Genomic DNA, 17,778 nt, shown 5'->3' on the forward strand with positions numbered 1-17,778 from the left:
TCCTGAGCAGACTACATCTTACTGCATCCCACTGCACCCTGAGGGCACCGCATCCCACTGCACCCTGAGGGCACTGCACCCCACTGCACCCTGAGGGCACTGCACCCCACTGCTCCCTGAGAGCACTCACACCATTCCCTAAGCACGCTGCACTAAACCCACCATTGCGCAGCCTGCCGACCTCTTTGGCTGCCAGCCCAGAGCTTGATCCTGTTCCCAACAGCCCAACAGCCCAACTGCACTCCCCACAGCATGCAGCCCCTGTCTCTGCCTCTCTCTCTGCAGCTGCGTCACTCAGACAAAAAGCTACCACAACACTCGCACAACAATACACACGTGCACGCACACACAAACACGCACGCACACACACACACAAATAAAACATGCACGCATGCACACACACAATAAATCTAAAACCGAACAATATGCAACCAATGTAAAGAAAAACCACACTACCTAATGACCCCAAAATAGGATCGTACAATAGTATCCCGTGTCAATAAGAAAAATAAGTCAATTTACATTACCCAGAAGATGACTAGATTTCAATAACTGATGACCTGACCAGTCTCCTATCACATAACCTGTGGTCAATCATTTTACCATCAGTCCCACCAGTAACGGGAAAAAGACAGCGAATAGGACAATTACATCATGACATGAAGCAAAACTTACCGACTTGCAAAGCAGTGTGCACAGAGACTCCAAAGTTTCAGGACTATATCTGTATCTATTATGCAGCAAGATCCCTGGAACACAGCTGTAGAAATCAGAGCAAGAGAGGGGGAGAGAGAACACAACATAAGACCAGTGAAGGGCACAACCAGTGCATGAATACTAAGCATTGAACTGTCATATAAATCACGGCGAGTCGCAAAGCAAACGAACTGGGCTTCTCAGTCTTCTCTGTTAATAACTTAAAGTATACCGTGATGTTCCTTAAAAAAATGAAAATGACCAATGGCAGAAATCTTTGCCTGGCTTCATTATTACATTACATTACATTATTGGCATTTGGCAGACGCTCTTATCCAGAGCGACATACAGTTGATTAGACTAAGCAGGAGACACTCCTCCCCTGGAGCAATGCTGGGTTAAGGGCCTTGCTCAAGGGCCCAACGGCTGTGCAGATCTTATTGTGGCTACACCGGGATTAGAACCACCGACCTTGTGTGTCCCAGTCATTTACCTTAACCACTACGCTATAGGCCGCTTCAGTCTATGTGATAAGGGTGCCATATTACCAAGAGCAGTAAGGGGTAGTGCTAGTTGTCCTTGGTTTTATGGACCTTTGAGAATAGCCTGGACAAGGCCAGCATTGAGAGTTGAGATTTAAAAAAAAAACTGTAAAGAGGCATCTAAAGAAACACATCAACACCCCCCACACACACACACATTTTCAGAACGATTCTCAAAAACGATGTCTCATCTGTTCATTTATCCCACTGTATCATGGGAAAGATTGTAAACACTGCACACTGAACACAGCCAACAGTACACAGACCTCTAGGACCACATCACTAAAAAGATGTACCACAGACAAAAAAAAAACCTCAAAATCCCATGTGGCTCACAGTCCACAGGTGCCAGACTCTCCAGAAATACAGCCCCAGCTCGGAACGGTGGAACAGGGAGTAACAGCAGAAAAATTCAGCAGGATAGGGAGTCATGTCACAATAAAAGTCCCATCCCACCCACCACTCAACCAGTGCTCGGTATGACTGCACACACAGTACGCTCTTCACAGCACATTTCCATACCACTGCCTGTCTGAAATAACCCTTTGGTACTGAAAGAGACGTACTGAAATAGGATTTGCCTGTTCTGTAGACAGCACAACAGTATAACTGCGGAGCACATACATTTACTGTACAGGAATTTACAGAAATCTCAACAGTCTAGGATTATGTTTGTTCAGAGGAGAGTACCAGTGTTCTCTGATTTACAATTACAGGGAAATACAATTGCATAAATATGGTAAAATGGGGTAATGGGCCAAATTAAATAAATATAATTTAATATTATTGGATTAAAACGTATCTGAATTTAGCCTACTGTCATTTCTGCTCAGGAGAACACTGCCACAACACCAGCCCAAGCCCCTTTAAAAAAATATATTCAAATACTATTAGAGATAAGCGAGTATTCAGTTACAACATGACTTATTTATATCCTATCCACATCCTTGCATGCCCACAAGCATAATGTCATCTACGTATTCTTCAACTGGCTCACAAAGAGGTGTTACTATTGGCTGATGGAGCTCGCCATTGGACTGATGCCCATGGAAATCACTCCAATGGAAATCTAGAAGTAGAATATGAAGATAAGGAAGGATCACAAATTTACCAAGTTCAGGGCTGAATTGCACAGATGCGGGAAGCAAAGCGCTCTGGTTTCTGTATATGGGGTATGTCTCACCAACCCATGATTTAGTGGTCAGCACACCAAAACATTACTATTATTAATAATTACATCACCAATCAACAAACAAAATAACCCAAGATCTCAGCTGTAGTGGTAAGCAAAGTTGACTTTTGACCTCTTGGATATAAAATGTCAGCACTTCATAATTTTATCCTATCAGACATTTGTGTGAAATTTTGTCATAACTAGCATATGAATTCTTGAGTTATGGCCAAAAATGTATTTTGTGACACAGTGACCTTGACCTCTGAACACCAAAATTTAATCAGTTCATCCTAGAGTCCAAGTGGACGTTTGTGCCAAATCGGAATGATTTCCCGAAAGGCGTTCCTGAAATATTGCGTTCACAATGGGACAGACAATGGACAGATGGACAACCCGAAAACATAATGCATCTGGCCACAGCTATCACCAGCGCAGAGGCATAAAAATAACTAAGGGTCGCTAAAAGGCTCTTAGAAAGGCAAATTGGCAAAAACACTAAAAGTAACCCCAAACAACCTGCGTGAAGTTGGCACCCCATGTGATCAGAACATGAATAAAAATACTGTAATTCGTTTTGCCGATGTGTCGTAAAAATAATTATTTATAGAATCTGGAATTTCCGTATCCCCAGGTGTCCGCTCTTCTGTCCTCCGAGCGGTGTGTCACAGTGTCAGTTAAATAGCTAGTTAAATGGCTTGTGTGGAAAGCGGTTAAAGCAGATGGTTTACAAATCATATTAGACCACGGTTTTCTTAGCTCACTGCCATCACGGTTATCACATAGTAGTCTGCAACGGCCAAAATCATCTTGGAGGTGTAGCCAAGGTTCAGAATGGGGGCCTTTTTTTGTGTGAAAACACAGTGAAGCAAGTTAAGAAATCCTGCATAGTTTGCCTTCAAAGTCAATAAAGGGATTATAAAAGTTAACAACAGGAGATTTTCCAGGTGGAGTTCTGTTAGCAGGATGAGAGGTGCATAAATGGAAACTAGCAAATGATAAATTCCACACCGAGATTACAAAGCATTTTTTCACACAGTGCAGAATAGCTTGCTAGGTCATGTTGTGGAGTCAAAAACTCTGGGGATTTTCTAAGACCAGGCTTGGTAAAGTGCTGTATACTATTTAGCTTTCTTCATAGTTATTTTGTTGTTTATTGTTCTTATTGATTAAATGGGATTTATTGTTATGAATTTTATAGTTTTATTGTATGTTTTTGAATTTGTTTTATTTTTCTTAGTGATTGATCGGTTTTGTTAATAGTTTTTTTCTGGTTTGATTTACTGTATTGTTTGTTAATGGCTTCATATTGCCCCTCTCCCCTATTTTGTCCATACATCTTTTTAAAAAGAAAAAAGAAAAAGAATTGACGAGTCATATTGGGTTAAATGCCTGGTCGGTTTAAAGTATTTTTCTTATGTTCTTATTACTTTGCAGTATTACTATGAACTGATCTTAACCTAAATCATGTAAAGGCAGCATGCATACTAGAAATAACTACTAGAAATAATTACTTGTTTCTCTCCTCATGAGCTCGATTTGAGCAGCCATAAACAGCACAGAAATGAACCATTATAAATCTGGGTTACTGCTGTCTTTGTGTTTAATATAGCTGAACTGAGAATTAAAGAAAATGTTTTTTGTGAAAAAACATGCAGTTGTACCGTGCGTTGTCCTCCAACATGACCAAGTCAAGGTCACAGGATTGGCGACCTTATTAAGAATGAGAAAAAGAACTGACTCACTAATATTTTGAGTGTAGCCTCCAAAGCTGAGAAACAGAGTGGTTGACATGAATTACATTAACTTGCCCTAAACACAAAATGCACACAGCCTAGCTCTAGTTACACACAACATGAAATGATAAGTCGTATGCCTTTTCTTTTTCACTGCGTATAAAAACACCCAGATGAAAGCTGAAGGATATTGCTACCATCTAACCTTAGATTGTTACTGTAGTTCACATTACTAATACACAAAAAAGATGATGTTCTCTCTGATTCCATAAACTACCTAGCTGTTCAGCAAGGAATTACAGCTTGCTTTTGTGGCTAGCTAGATGTTTATTAACTCAGGTTTAAAGCTAGCCAATATAAGCATTATTTACTGCAGTATCAGGCATTGCTCACCAATCTACACTCAGTAACCCCAAATGAAAAAGTTAAAACATGTTTTTAGAAATTTCTTTGTTTGCTTTAATTGTCCTTGAAATGTGTCTAGAACTTGATTGGACATAGATTAGAAAGCACACACCTGTGTATATAAGGTACCACACGGCATGCCAGGACAAAAACCAAGCCATGAAGTCTCCACAATAAAATTGTGGTGGGGCATAGATCAGGGCAAGGTTGTAAAACGATTTATAAAGCTTTGAGTGCTCTGAGCACAGTGGTGGAGGTGACCAAAAACCCAACAGTCACTCTAACAGAGCTTCAGAAGTCCTCTGCAGAGATGGGAGAACCTGCCCAAAGGTCATCTCAGCAGCTCTCCATAAACCAGGCCTTTATGGTAGAGTGGCTAGACGGAAGCTACTCTTGAGCTAAAGGCATATGACAGCCTGCTCTGAGGACTATGAGAGCATGAGGAAAAAGATTCTGTGGTCTGATGACCCAAAAATGTAACTCTTTGGGCAGAACTCTGAGCACTATGTCTGGTGTACGAACAGGCACGACAGTGACCAGAAGCATACAGCCAAGACAACGCAGGAAGCTTTCAAAGCTATAATGGCTGCCAAAGGGGCTTATACGAGAATGTATATAGAATGGCAATTTTAACCATTTTAACCATTTAAAATTAAATCTACAACACAAACAAGTGTGCAAAAACTGGGGGTCTGAATATGTTCTGAAGCCACTGTAACTACCATTTAAAAGTTAGATTACAGTGGTTCTTAACCTTATTGGAGGTACTGAACCCTGCAAGCTTCACCAGTGCATTCACCGAACCCTTCGTAGTTGGAAAAATAAAATATGATTTCTTCAAAACATAGGTATATATTTTATTGGAAAATAAAATATATACCAATGCTTTTATCGAACCCCCAGGTTAAGAACCACTGAGTTAGAATATACTATTCTTCGCAGGCCAGCCACCATTACACATTTTACATTTTTGGCTACTTATAACAGAGTTAAGAAATAATGGAATGAAATCTGTAAGGAGCAAAAACAACATTTATTATCAGTGTGCCACTGATGTTAGCACTTAACACTTTTCATTCTTAGCACCAGGGTTAACTGTAGACATTGGCAATAAGGATGGATGCGTAGGGCATAATCAGTTGGCAGCAAATTAAAGGGAAAATAAAAAAAGTCTTATTTACAAATAGACAAATATTTACTATTAATAATGTCAGTTCATTAGAAACAGCCAAAATCGGCTACCCTGTCCAATGGCTGACAAGTAGCAAGGAAATTCCACTGAAAGCCTACTGCCGAATTTTCTCTGAGGAAACCATTCTCTTCTAGCAGGGTTAATGGGCCAAAGTCTATGAGCTATGGATAGACTGTACCCTCCTCATTAGCATCCCGGCATGCCAATTTACAAATACCCCCAAAATACACTTTAAACACCTTTAATCGAGATTTTCTCTGAACCAAGAATGTGTCCATCATCAGTGGCTCACCTAGTCACTGAAACATTCTCCATCAATTCAAGAAAGGGCTCTGCTTCCTGCAAAGCCAGTTGAGCTCTTGCATGATGAGATGTAATGTTGCCAATCCTGGATCTGATACTCGGCTAGGAGTCTCATGAGTACACCGGAACAAAATCCAAAATTCGCTATTCAGCAGTGGCTCTCAAACTATAAATCCTATAAACATACAGTAGATGGAGAACCTTAACAGATTCCTAGCACTCCAAACGCAGGGCTATGCCGGGCTCTAGCACTGCCCAGTGTGAGTTTGGCTACAGGTCCCTCAATAAAAGGGTTAGGACAAGTATGCACAAGCCAACCCAAATCAACTCAAGAGGTTGAATAAGTGACAGACCCGGTCATTTATGGACTCCCATCCACAGGTACAGTGAAGTGACTTCAACAGAGCCGATTTCCCAGTCCAGAATTTCTCATTACAGTTCAGGTGCACACAATCACACTTATGGTGCTTTTAGAACAACTTTGTTTCTAGTTTCATGAAGGGAAGAGAAGATCTATACATCTATGAATCTGGAGACACCTTCATTGGGTGAGGATAAATAACATCAACGGACGCTGAGGAACTCCAGAGAATGGTGATCATTGGGAGACAGATGTAAGATCTGCTGCTTTTTAGATGAGAAAACTAGTACAAACCAGCAATTTGTGTGCACCAGCACTCCCCCTACTGGCTGACTGTGGAGCATGCTCAGTAAGAACAGGAAGCTCCGTGCAGATCGGCCATTTCATAACAACTGTTTACCGGCAGTGCACTAGATCTTTCCACCGGTTTGTGCTCATGTCTGTGCGTGTGTATGTGTATGTGTATGTTTTGTCTGAGAATCACGAGACAGAAGTCATAAATGTATGGATATTTGCATGAAAAAATGTTTTTTAAAATGTGTAAAATGTGCACAATCCATTTATTCTGCCTTGATGAACAGCAGATTACATATTACGTATAGCAGATTACAGATTACGTATAGTTGTTTTTAATAGCTGGTCATAACTACTGCCACTATCCAAGCCCATGATTCCAAGCCTACCTGTAGAACTCAAATATTTAACTCACCCACAGCTCAATCCAAATAGATTTATTCCTGCGGTTCACTTAGGCCTTCATTTCTTGAGAATAGAATACATAAACTTGTGAAAAGATGGCGTTTCAAAATCATTTACCTCTCAATTAGAACACTAGAGTCTGAAACCACTTCTTCGTTTCGGACAGGTCTGGGTTTCTGATCCGTGTTTGACCCATGCATCCTTTCCGGTTCCTGAACTTTCCCTGGCATTCCATTCCCTCCCCTTCTCTCAGGCTTAGCCCTTTTCACCAATTCAGCCCAAGATGACAGTTGCTTGGCCCTTATGTTCAGAAGTATGGTTGGAGCAGGGAACAGAGTGGTGGGTGGAACAGCCTTAACATTCATTCAGAGTGCCCCTGGCATAAGACCCAAATGAAGCCAAAAACAGTCAAAAGCAAGCAATTAGAGACTCCGTTCTCCATTCCAGCCTGCAGGAGCTTAAGCACATGCATTCCCAGTTTCTGAGGCTACAGGCAGCACAAGCCTCTCTGCCACCGGCAGCCGTCAATCCCAGCCAACGTGCTATTTTATACAATACCATGGCATTTCCGCGCGACGACATGAAGGTTCTATGTACCTCTTGTCAACATCCAGGACTCCAAGAAACACTGCCGAGCTACACACAACAACTTCAACAAGCCCCCCCCCCCCCCTTTTATTTATTTTTCCTTCCAAAAGGTAAAGAGACATTGACTGTAGGTGCTGTTGTAGTTAGTTCCAGCATGTAGTCAAGAACTCTTGAAGATGAGTCACACAGTGCTTAAATCGCAAGACTGCACCTTTGGAAAAGAAAAAACCTAGCAGAGGAATACAGATTAAACCTTTGAGAAAGATGCTTCTAAAAGGCAGCAAAACCATAAACATCGATCATTAACAGCTCCGTCAAACAGAAAACAGTGAAGTACCCCATTCTGCTTCAGAATGCCAGGCAACGCCATACCTGTGTCCTCTCGATGGCTTCCATTGGAGAGAGAGAGAGAGAGAGGGGGGAAGAGAGAGAGAGAGAGAGAGTGAGTGTGAGAGAGAGCGTGTTGCCTCTTTCCCTCTCACCCCTCTTGCATTCATCTCCGGTCATGTGACCCAGCTGCTCCCTCTGCTGGTTTCCTCGTACTGTGAGGACTGAGCATGCTCAGTGAGCTCTGTGCTGATGAGCGTGTGCAGCCATTACCAGAGCAGGACGGTATGAGGGGGCCCAATGAGGGAGCCCTCGGGGTGCCACCACACCAGGGGCAAGGCACAGACCGCAAAGGAGGAGTCCTGAAAGCTTTCTCAAGAGTTTCTGCACTGGTTCACCATTAGAGATGGATATGAGATCCACAGAACCATGTCCTCTAGCCTTCCCAAAACACGACAGTTACCCCCTTCAACAGATTGCTCTGACAAACCTCATGAGTCTTAGAACACAGGTTTATTAACTGCCCCCCTCAGGGCTCTATAAAGGGGTCTTGTTTGCTAATCCACAATACTGGGGGGAAATTTACATTTAAAAATGTACGTTTTCTATATTTGTTATTTTTATAATTTACGGTAAAAATTCATTATGCTAATACTGTGAATATCACCATTATATTACACTGTACTAGATAGCAAAATTTAAATTACAAGCTAATTATATCTATGATGTAGCAATACAAGTACGCGCCAGATAACTTTACCTCATATTGAGGTGAAGGTCTGTTTTTCCATCTACTGATGATCCTCAGACAGAGCATGATTATCTTGGGGGGCTTTTTTTTCCATCACCTTTTTAGACAGCAAGCCAGCGGTGAAAGTGAAGTCCTGGTGAAAACCTTACAGCCACTCTGAATTCCAAGCCTCTTGGGTTTCAACAAACGTCTCGGTCTCAGTCATCATTTCATTTTTCTCAGTTTCAGTCATTATTTCAAATTAATTTCAAAATATTTCAGGGCACGAGTAACATAGGGACGTCATTACAATATGGAGTAGGCATCAACACCAGACTTTCACCCTAATCCTTTGAGCCCATTTCATTTAGATTACTTATCCTACTTTGAGGAGCAGATTTTCTGGAAAATTGTAAGTTAGTGTTCCAGAACTCCATTGCTTTCAATTACCAGTAGTGATTCTTACATCAGCATTAAAATGTTCAGTTCTAAAGGGTTAATTGCTAGTTCTCTGCCCAGAAAAAAAAAAGCCAAGAAAGCTTCCAGAAACAAGCCTGAGCATCGCAGTACCGTTACCCCATTCCTCCCCCTCCCCCACCCCTTTGAGTTATTCCCAAGATGCCCGCCCCATTCCTCCACAAGCTCTCTGGTTCTCGCTCGAACACCAGGGCACTCCAGTGACCGTCACTCAAAATATCTACATGTACTGTCGCAAAAACCCATGTTTCTGGGTGGACCATCCATCTGCCGATCTGGCCTGGTTGCTGCTCTGCACCAAAGGAGACCTGCATCATCATGTGCTGACTCCAGAACACAGCTGCAGAAGAGCCCGAGAGAAACCTCACTGCTGCCATCAGTTATATATTCCATACAGCAAAAATTCAAAAATAAAACTACACAAAATTACACAAACGTACATAAACAAACACCACTGTGGGTCACAGCCTGTGCCAATGCATCCTACTTCCTCTCCAGCAAACAGCTTCCTGGCCTGCAATGGGAGGCGGCTTCAACCCAGGGAAAGCAAAACATTTCAGGGCTGTTTCATTTCTCCAACAATTACGTTGATTGATCTTCCCCTGGTGGAACTATAGATCCACAAGACCACAGTGCAGGTTAAAAAAACAGTCTGTGCCTGGCAGATAAACACAAATATTTGATAACTGAGATATTACAGTGCAGCATTTAGCATCGGATTAGCATTTGGAGCATGCTCAGTATAGCATCTTTCAGCCCTTTTGGCATGCTAGTAATTGGCAGGCAGGATTTTCACTGACAGGAAGAGTGAAAGATGCCTCTAGCACGGTTGTTTCCCCTTGCTTCGACATCCCTCACCAATCACAATCCCTCACAACAACCCAACCTGCACATTTCCGCAAAAAAACTGCATTGTGCCATGTTATTATTTAATACATTAATAACATTCAAAAACATTGGGGGTTTTTTTTTATTGTATGAAAGAAAAAGAAATTACAATTATCCTGGCATCAAGGTAATCATGGAACCATGCCACCAACAAACTAAAATTAACCCTCTGTCCCTCCATACACACACACCCTGGAGCACTCTGTCCCTCCATACAAACCCTGCAGACTCGTCAAACAGACGCGTCACACTCTCCTGTATCCTGCAGTGTCCACACAACACTTGTATCGCTAAAATCCACATATTTCTGCATATGAATAAATAATCAATAATATACACAAATACTAATGTGCAATGGAATTAACAATAATCCACATAATAGGCTACAGTAATTGTGTTGTCCATCTGCTCTGTCCAGGGTAAATCATACACAGGAGAATCTTACAGAAACCTTAGCCTGCCTGGGCACCTTCATTACATGTCCGCATTCAGGAAACAAGGGGACTGAAGCGCAGTGCAGAAATGTAGGCCAAGTGGACAACAGCCAATAATGCAACAGTGCTCCGCACAGAACACCGGCATCTCTCCCTCCAAGCTCTGAAAACAGCCAGTCGCCTTTACTGAACACCACTAGGTCTGCTCCTTTAATGAACACAGCCAGGACGGCTCCCTTACAGAACACAGTCAGGTGTGCTCACGAACTGAACACGGCCAGATCAACTCACTAACTGAACATGGTCAGGTCTGCACTTTTTCAGAACACAGTTACGTCTGCTCACTAACTGAATACAGTCAGGTATGCCCCTTTACTGGACACAGCCAGGTAGTAATGAAAATAGCGAACGATCCTCTAGAGATCTGTTCAACATCATGTTCAGACAAGTCTTGAGTGTTGGCTTCAAGATTGCATTTCCAATTCTACTGCTCCCAGCAGTTCCTCAGGTTCATCCAGAGGGCCAGGGTATTTTCAAGAGGTTTCAAAATCCGTTTTTGAGTTCATAACTCACAGGTTATGGAAAAATTATCCTCCAAGGATTAGAGGTCTAGAGTTGATTCTAGGAGTGCCATCTGCATTTGGAGCCTGTTGTTGTTGTCTCTCAACATGAGGACCATGAACTAATGCAGACTATCATTAGGCTGAAAAATCTGAATAAATCAATCAGAGACATAGGAAAAAAAGAACTGGTGAGCTCGGCAACGGGCAACAACCTGGTAGACCATGGAAGACCAATGAAGTGGATGACAGAAAAAAACCTTTTTTGCAGGCATAGATGTGTCAAAGATGACCATCAAGAGAGGACTACACCAGCATAACCTCAGAGGGTTCACCACAAGTTGTAAGCCCCTGGCAAGCCACAAGAATAGAATGGCCAAGTTACAGTTTGCAAAAACGTACATTAAAAAACCTGTACAGTGCTAGAACAAAATGTTATGAACAGATGAGACTAAGATGAACCTGTACCTGAGTGAGGGAGAGAGCAAAGTGTGGAGGCTAAAAAGAACTGCTGAAGAACCAAAGCACCCTCCTCATCAGCATCTGAGAAACATGGTAGTTAGGGTGTTACAGTTTGGGCATGTATGGCTGCCACAGGTGCTCACTTGACGAGGTCACTGCTGACGGCACCAGCAAGACAAATGCCAAAGAATACAGAAACAGCTTGTCTGCTCAGATCCAAGCACATGCATTAAAACTGACTGGATGATACATCAACACACAGGAAGACACTATAGCCAAAACGTACAGCCAAAGACCAAAAAGTAAAGACCAAATGTTCTTGATTGGCCAAGTCAATCACCTGACCTCAATCCAATTGAGCATGCATTTCACTTGCTGAAAACCAGACTGAAGGCCCCCAAAACAAGCAGCAGCTGAACATCACCAGGGAAGATACCCAGCATCTGGTGATGTCTTCAGGCAGTCATGCATTTCAAAGGATTTGCAACAAAATATTGAATGATGGTGCCTTTATTTCAGTTTGTGTTCATTTGTTACTTTACTTTTTGTTAATTACTTTTGGTCTCCTAAAATTGGAGGGGCTAAGTATAAAGAGGGCTGCAATTGCTACATTGTACACCCTCAAATTAAAGCAGAAAGTCCGCACTTTAACCACATTGTGGTTGTTTTATTTGCTGGAGTATAGAGAAAAAAAAAAAAAAGTGTCACTGTCCAAATACTTACAGACTGCACGGTATATAATCCAGAAAGGCAATTTAATAAATCCAACATTCCCGGTTATCCACCAGACCAAATTTGAAAAAGGAGTCAGTCCCTTCTGAGCAACATGAGTGATGATGTCATGCAGATCCTGCTGCCCCTACACATGCATATACAGCACCTCAGATTCCTGAAAAACAGGTATGATCACCAGCCAGTGCATATTTCCATTCCTTCATGCGTCAATTATCCAACCAACCATCCATCCATCCATCCATCCATCCTTCCTATCTGGTCGGATTAAAAAATGTTTTTTGAAAATATTGAGCAACTGTGCAAAAAACCCCAAGAAGAGACTACCATAAGACAAACTGGCCACTCCCATCTGCCAACTTCTATACAGAGATAATTAAAATGAGGAAAAAATGAATAATAAAAAAATAACTTTTATAGTTTTTCTCTTTTCTCTATCAGCATAATCGTACCTGGTCTAGTCTGTGGTATTCCATTGATAGAATGAGAGTGGGGGAGAGAGAGTGAGAATGAGAACCAGAGAGAGACCGAGAGGCGGTCTAGTTTCCTCATATGCACAGTTGCTTAGGTCACATGACCAGTTCCTCTGTAGAGTCTTCTCTGACATGACACTGGGCATGCTCAGTAGCAGTCCTGCTGGTCTTGATAAAGAAGAGAAGAAAAAAATATACCCAGCCATTTTGAGGAAGAGAAAGGCAGTTGGCAAAGGAGACAGTCTTCACAGCCAGCCAAACTGCATTTCCACATATACAGTTAGCACTCTCTCTCAGACACAAGCATGGCAAACACTCTGCTTTAAATTGAACACTGTCAGAGAAATCATTGCAAACGCAATAAACTACAAGTCAGCTTCATTTCCACTACATGAGCTTTTGTCCACCAGTGCTGAAATAGCATCTCCTTTAGAGTCTCATTCACATTCAATAGATTCACAGGTTCCAAAACGAATGGCTTTCAACGATCGGATCTTGTTTAGCCTGCAATCTTGTTTAGCCTGCACCACCCAGTCACGGTATCTCTAGTATCAGACTACAACCCTTGTGCTTTAAAAACAGAAAAATGAACACAAAAAACAAAAGAACATGCTTCTTAAATGAATGTACTGTAATGCACTTTGAGTAACCAGTAACAATATAATGATAACTAGCCAGCCAGATTAGCTAGAAAATATGAAAGTAATAAAATCAAGCTCTTATCCAAATTCTTCATATTTTTACATAATATTTTCAGCTCAACCCCCTTTTCACTCAGTCTGATTAAATTACTATTTTTAGATAGTGGTGTCTAATGGCGGCCATTGGGGTTATAAGAACATAATTTGTTGTCAAGTTTCCTTGGCCGCCTACAAATCTGGTTTGAATTTAATTTCTAGCATACCTTCTTCAGGTAAGTCCCAAGGTATTCCTTTGGATTCATATTTGATATGCTATTTGTTTGCTGCCCAAACCATGTCCAACATAACTGAGCTTTCAGACTCTCCTCCTCCCAGATTTCTAACAGCACTTCAGTTGGTATTACTACACAGCATGTACTTGGTTTCCTATTTCTTGTTCACCACCTTGCACTTCCTTGGCCTTTCTATTGGATGCATTAGAAGATTTTAAAGATAACATTGCATTATACTATTTGAATGGGCAACTATTGCCATTCGACACCTCCATAGAAGAGTGCTAGCAATCGTTATGTTTCTCTGATAGTCCTACAAAAAGAAGTGGAAGCTGAAGATTTAGGCACGGACATTTGGTGAACAAATATCAAAAATGAGATTGGTAGCATGATGCAACTGTACAAAGCAATAACATAGTCAGCAATTAAATCTAGATTTAAAAATTCTTTGTCCTATTACACTGATTGCAGCTAGATTTTGTCTGTGTAAAATGTTGGCTGTTCCATCTTCCGTTCTTCAGTATCCTATACATATGAGAAGGCTTTCAAAGGTTCATAACAACATGGCCTTAGTTGCTGTTATAACAGCAGGTTGCATTTGGTGCAAAAACCTGCCTCAAGTGGAGCATTTGTGCATACCTACACTTTCTTCAAATTGGGTGCCACAGGAACGGAAAATAACCTATTCAAATGCTAACTACAATCAGACATAAACAGGCCATTGCCTAACCTTCAGTCAGCTACTCACACCCAAAGGTGGATCCGATTCTGATTCCTTACCGATTCTGGTTCAACTCAAACATACCCTCCTGGTCAGAGTCGTTCAACCCAGGTCCTGGAAAGCCACAGGGTCTGCTCATTTTTATGGTTTCTCTGCACTTAATTGATCAATTAAGGCAGTCGATTATACATTTAACTCCTTCACCTGGTTTCTTGGGTCTAAACCAGCCGACAATGTGGTTCCCCAGGACCAGGCTTCACCACTCCAGCTCAAGGTAATGTCCTTCCTTAAAACAGAAATGCATTTGGCCAGCTTGCTCAATGGGCTTTTCTGGTGGTTTGGTGATGCACTCTCCTGGCTCCCGACAATCATTTGACAAGAGGACCAGCCAAAAAAGAACAAACATGGATTAATCATCCGGCCATCATCTGCGTAGGTTGTAGGAATGCAAGAAGGAGATGTGAAATTAATTATTATGATGTATCCTCTCTGTCAACTCTATCAGCTCATATGGAGATGAGTATGTGAAGGTAATTGCATAACAGGAAGGCACTTGTGCAATGTAAATAAATAAGTACAATAGAACAACATAAGTATGTTCTTAGTTACTCATACAACACAAATAAAATCTCCTTTTGGGAGCCTTTGACCTGAAGGCAATTTTTCACAACAGTAATACAGAGGGAATCTACCAAATCAGAAGTAGAAGAAACAGAACAGATTGGAGGTTTAGGAAGACCCCAATATTATGAGAAAAGCATCAAAGTAGAGTACCTGCAGTTTATGTACTGTGCAAGCAAGGTATTTAACAGCAAATGCAATATGAACAAATGAACAGAACTGCAACCGATTTCACAAACCCTCTCACATATATTTGGGGTTTTTAATCCTTCAAATTAGATTAATTATTTAACAGATGGCAAACTGCGGTCCTGGAAATAGCTTAACACACAAGGGAAAATATAGCCACAGAAGCCATTAGATTCACTCCGCACGCACAGGCAGCCATTGCCTTTTCATTGGTGACATTAGAGTAACTCCTTGACATTCCTTCAGCTGATACTGCCTGCAGAGCCCACATCCTGCCTGCTTGCGTACAACTCGGGGAAAAGACAAACAAAAACGGCTGGGCCTGGCAGTCATTATGGTGCGAGTGCCAGATAAAAAGCAAATTAAGTGAACAACGTGAGATCTGGCAGGGAAAAAAACAACAACAACAGGTCTGCAGACGAGACTGGATTCCAGAATGCAAGCATGTTGAATGAAACAGGACAACATGAACAAACAAATCCAAGACACCAAAAACACACAGCGGACTGCTTTCTAGTCCTTGCTGGATTAACAATGACTATTTTCTATTTCTCTCTCGCTCTCTGGCCCCCAACCCCGTAGTCTGCCATACCTTTACCAGCTGAAGGGCCTTTCTTTCAGCTGCAGGCCTGCACCATGCTTCCCTTCAGCCCAAAGGCCCGTCTCCACTGCAATGCATACTACTTCCTGCTTCCACTAGGGGCAGCGACAGCAGTACTGAGCATGCTCAGTACAGCCAGAAAGGCTGGGAGAGAGTAGATGGGACAACAAGCCCTCATGGCTTCCAACACTGTCAGCCATGCTGGTCTCTGGAGGGGTCTAAAGGAGGATATGGATGGCATGTCAATCAGGTCTCTCCTGTCTACATTCTTTTTTCATCCAATGTTTTTACATTTAGCACAATTCATGTAATCATCCAGCTTTCGCTTTGAACTTGCTTACACTCTTCAATCCTGAATACACTTCTGTCTTAAGGTGTGTAAGTTCCAATTATACAGATCTGTCACAGAAATTGACACTTGTAAATCTAAGTTTACATTTACTTTACAGTATTTACAGAATCCCTGCCACCTTGAGCAGGCAGACAAAAGCATACAATGCACTTGGTTTTAATGCCTGTTCGATAATAATCAAACACCACTACTAAAGGCTGCCTTTAGCCAAAATAAAAATGTCATTATTACTCAGATATCCCTTGGTGACAACAATATCGCTATTAAAAGGATGGCAAAAAACTAGTTCACCGGCTTACTCAAGAATTTTGAACATTTATGGGTTGTTAACTTGAATAATTATTTAAAACTTCCTAAAGGTATGTATTAACATACAAGCAAAGTACAGAAGAAAATGATTCATTATAATCAACCAGTAACTAACATTTAAAGGTGAATATTATAAAATACAGGGTGTACAATTTGGTTTCGAAACCTTGATATCAAGTGGCGATTTTTGATTTGTCAGAATTGTCCATTTCAATGAAATTGCCAAGCCCACAATGGTAGATGATTAAACCAAGACCGTCCATGCGAATCATGATTTGGTGGAGAGTCCGTCCAAATAACAGGCAGGCCCTCGATGAGTGTTTTTGCTCTCTTGACTCTTGAGCGCCATCTGTTGCATAATAACTTGCTATTGCATAATTGTATGGAACCAACCTTCAAACAAAACACATCACATACGGTTCAACCATTATATATCCACTAGAGCAACTAAAATATCTGATTAGACCTAAATTATATGGGACGTGTTGGCTCGGCTAGACATGCAGTATATTTCTCAGAACAATTTATCTTAATATAAAAAACAGTCTACTGTATGTGCTCATTGCAGTGGTTTGTTTCTGGATAGTTTACTAGGAAAATCCAAACCAATATTACCATGCAACTAAAGTTATTACTTGACATTAAATCCAAATAACAATGGTTTATACCCTACTTCTATCAGTAAACCATAACAAGCCAAATCAACTTTACTCTTTACTCAAATGAGTGTGGCTGAAACGGCATGATATCACCATGTGGGGGCGGGGACTGAAGTACAAAACCTAAATAAAATCAACACCGAGTGACAATTAAAATAAGTCGGCCTGCGCGTATCCTACAGCTGCTGCTTAGGTTTCACCGTCAGAACTGCATTCCTTTTGGCGCTGTTCATAAAAACAGTAGAGAACTAGAACGTTGCACATTTTCTATTAGCAGCACACGAAGCCTATAGCTGGCATAAAATGGCGCACAGAGGAGTTGTATTCATTGAAATGCGTTGTGAAGATAGCACTGCTATTATTTCACCAAAGTGTTTAGCGTGTTCAGGCGCGCAGACAACAGTGCCTAGTTTGTGAAGTACAGGACGGGCGGGCAGTTTGAAAAGGAAGGCATACAATCGTCGGCGCCTTTTCTAGCTTTGTTACCGATCATTAAGCTACCGTTTTGGTTCATATCACATTTTAATTAAACAAAATCGCGAAAAAGTTGCAACGCTTAAACACTTCACTATCTTACCTCTATTTGTAGTGGAGACACAGTTTACCAGTCAGTCACCGGGGTGCCCTGAATCCCCGC

The 17,778-nt window shown here is 41.5% G+C and overlaps 1 protein-coding gene across 6 annotated transcripts in view; it reads right to left on the reverse strand.

Annotated features, from left to right (window-relative positions):
- ehmt1a (euchromatic histone-lysine N-methyltransferase 1a) overlaps positions 1-17,778 on the reverse strand; it is a 43,353-nt gene extending 25,575 nt beyond the window's left edge. The window contains exons 1-3 of one of the 6 annotated variants that reach the window (XM_061260093.1): positions 17,719-17,765; positions 15,813-16,039; positions 676-760 (exon numbers count right to left, since the gene is read on the reverse strand). The gene's annotated coding sequence lies outside the window, so the exon portion shown is untranslated. The other 5 variants (XM_061260094.1, XM_061260097.1, XM_061260095.1 and 2 more) reach the window with 5 other exon arrangements.

This window comes from Conger conger, chromosome 11, assembly GCF_963514075.1.
Source record: "Conger conger chromosome 11, fConCon1.1, whole genome shotgun sequence".
In the NCBI taxonomy this organism is placed as follows: domain Eukaryota; kingdom Metazoa; phylum Chordata; class Actinopteri; order Anguilliformes; family Congridae; genus Conger; species Conger conger.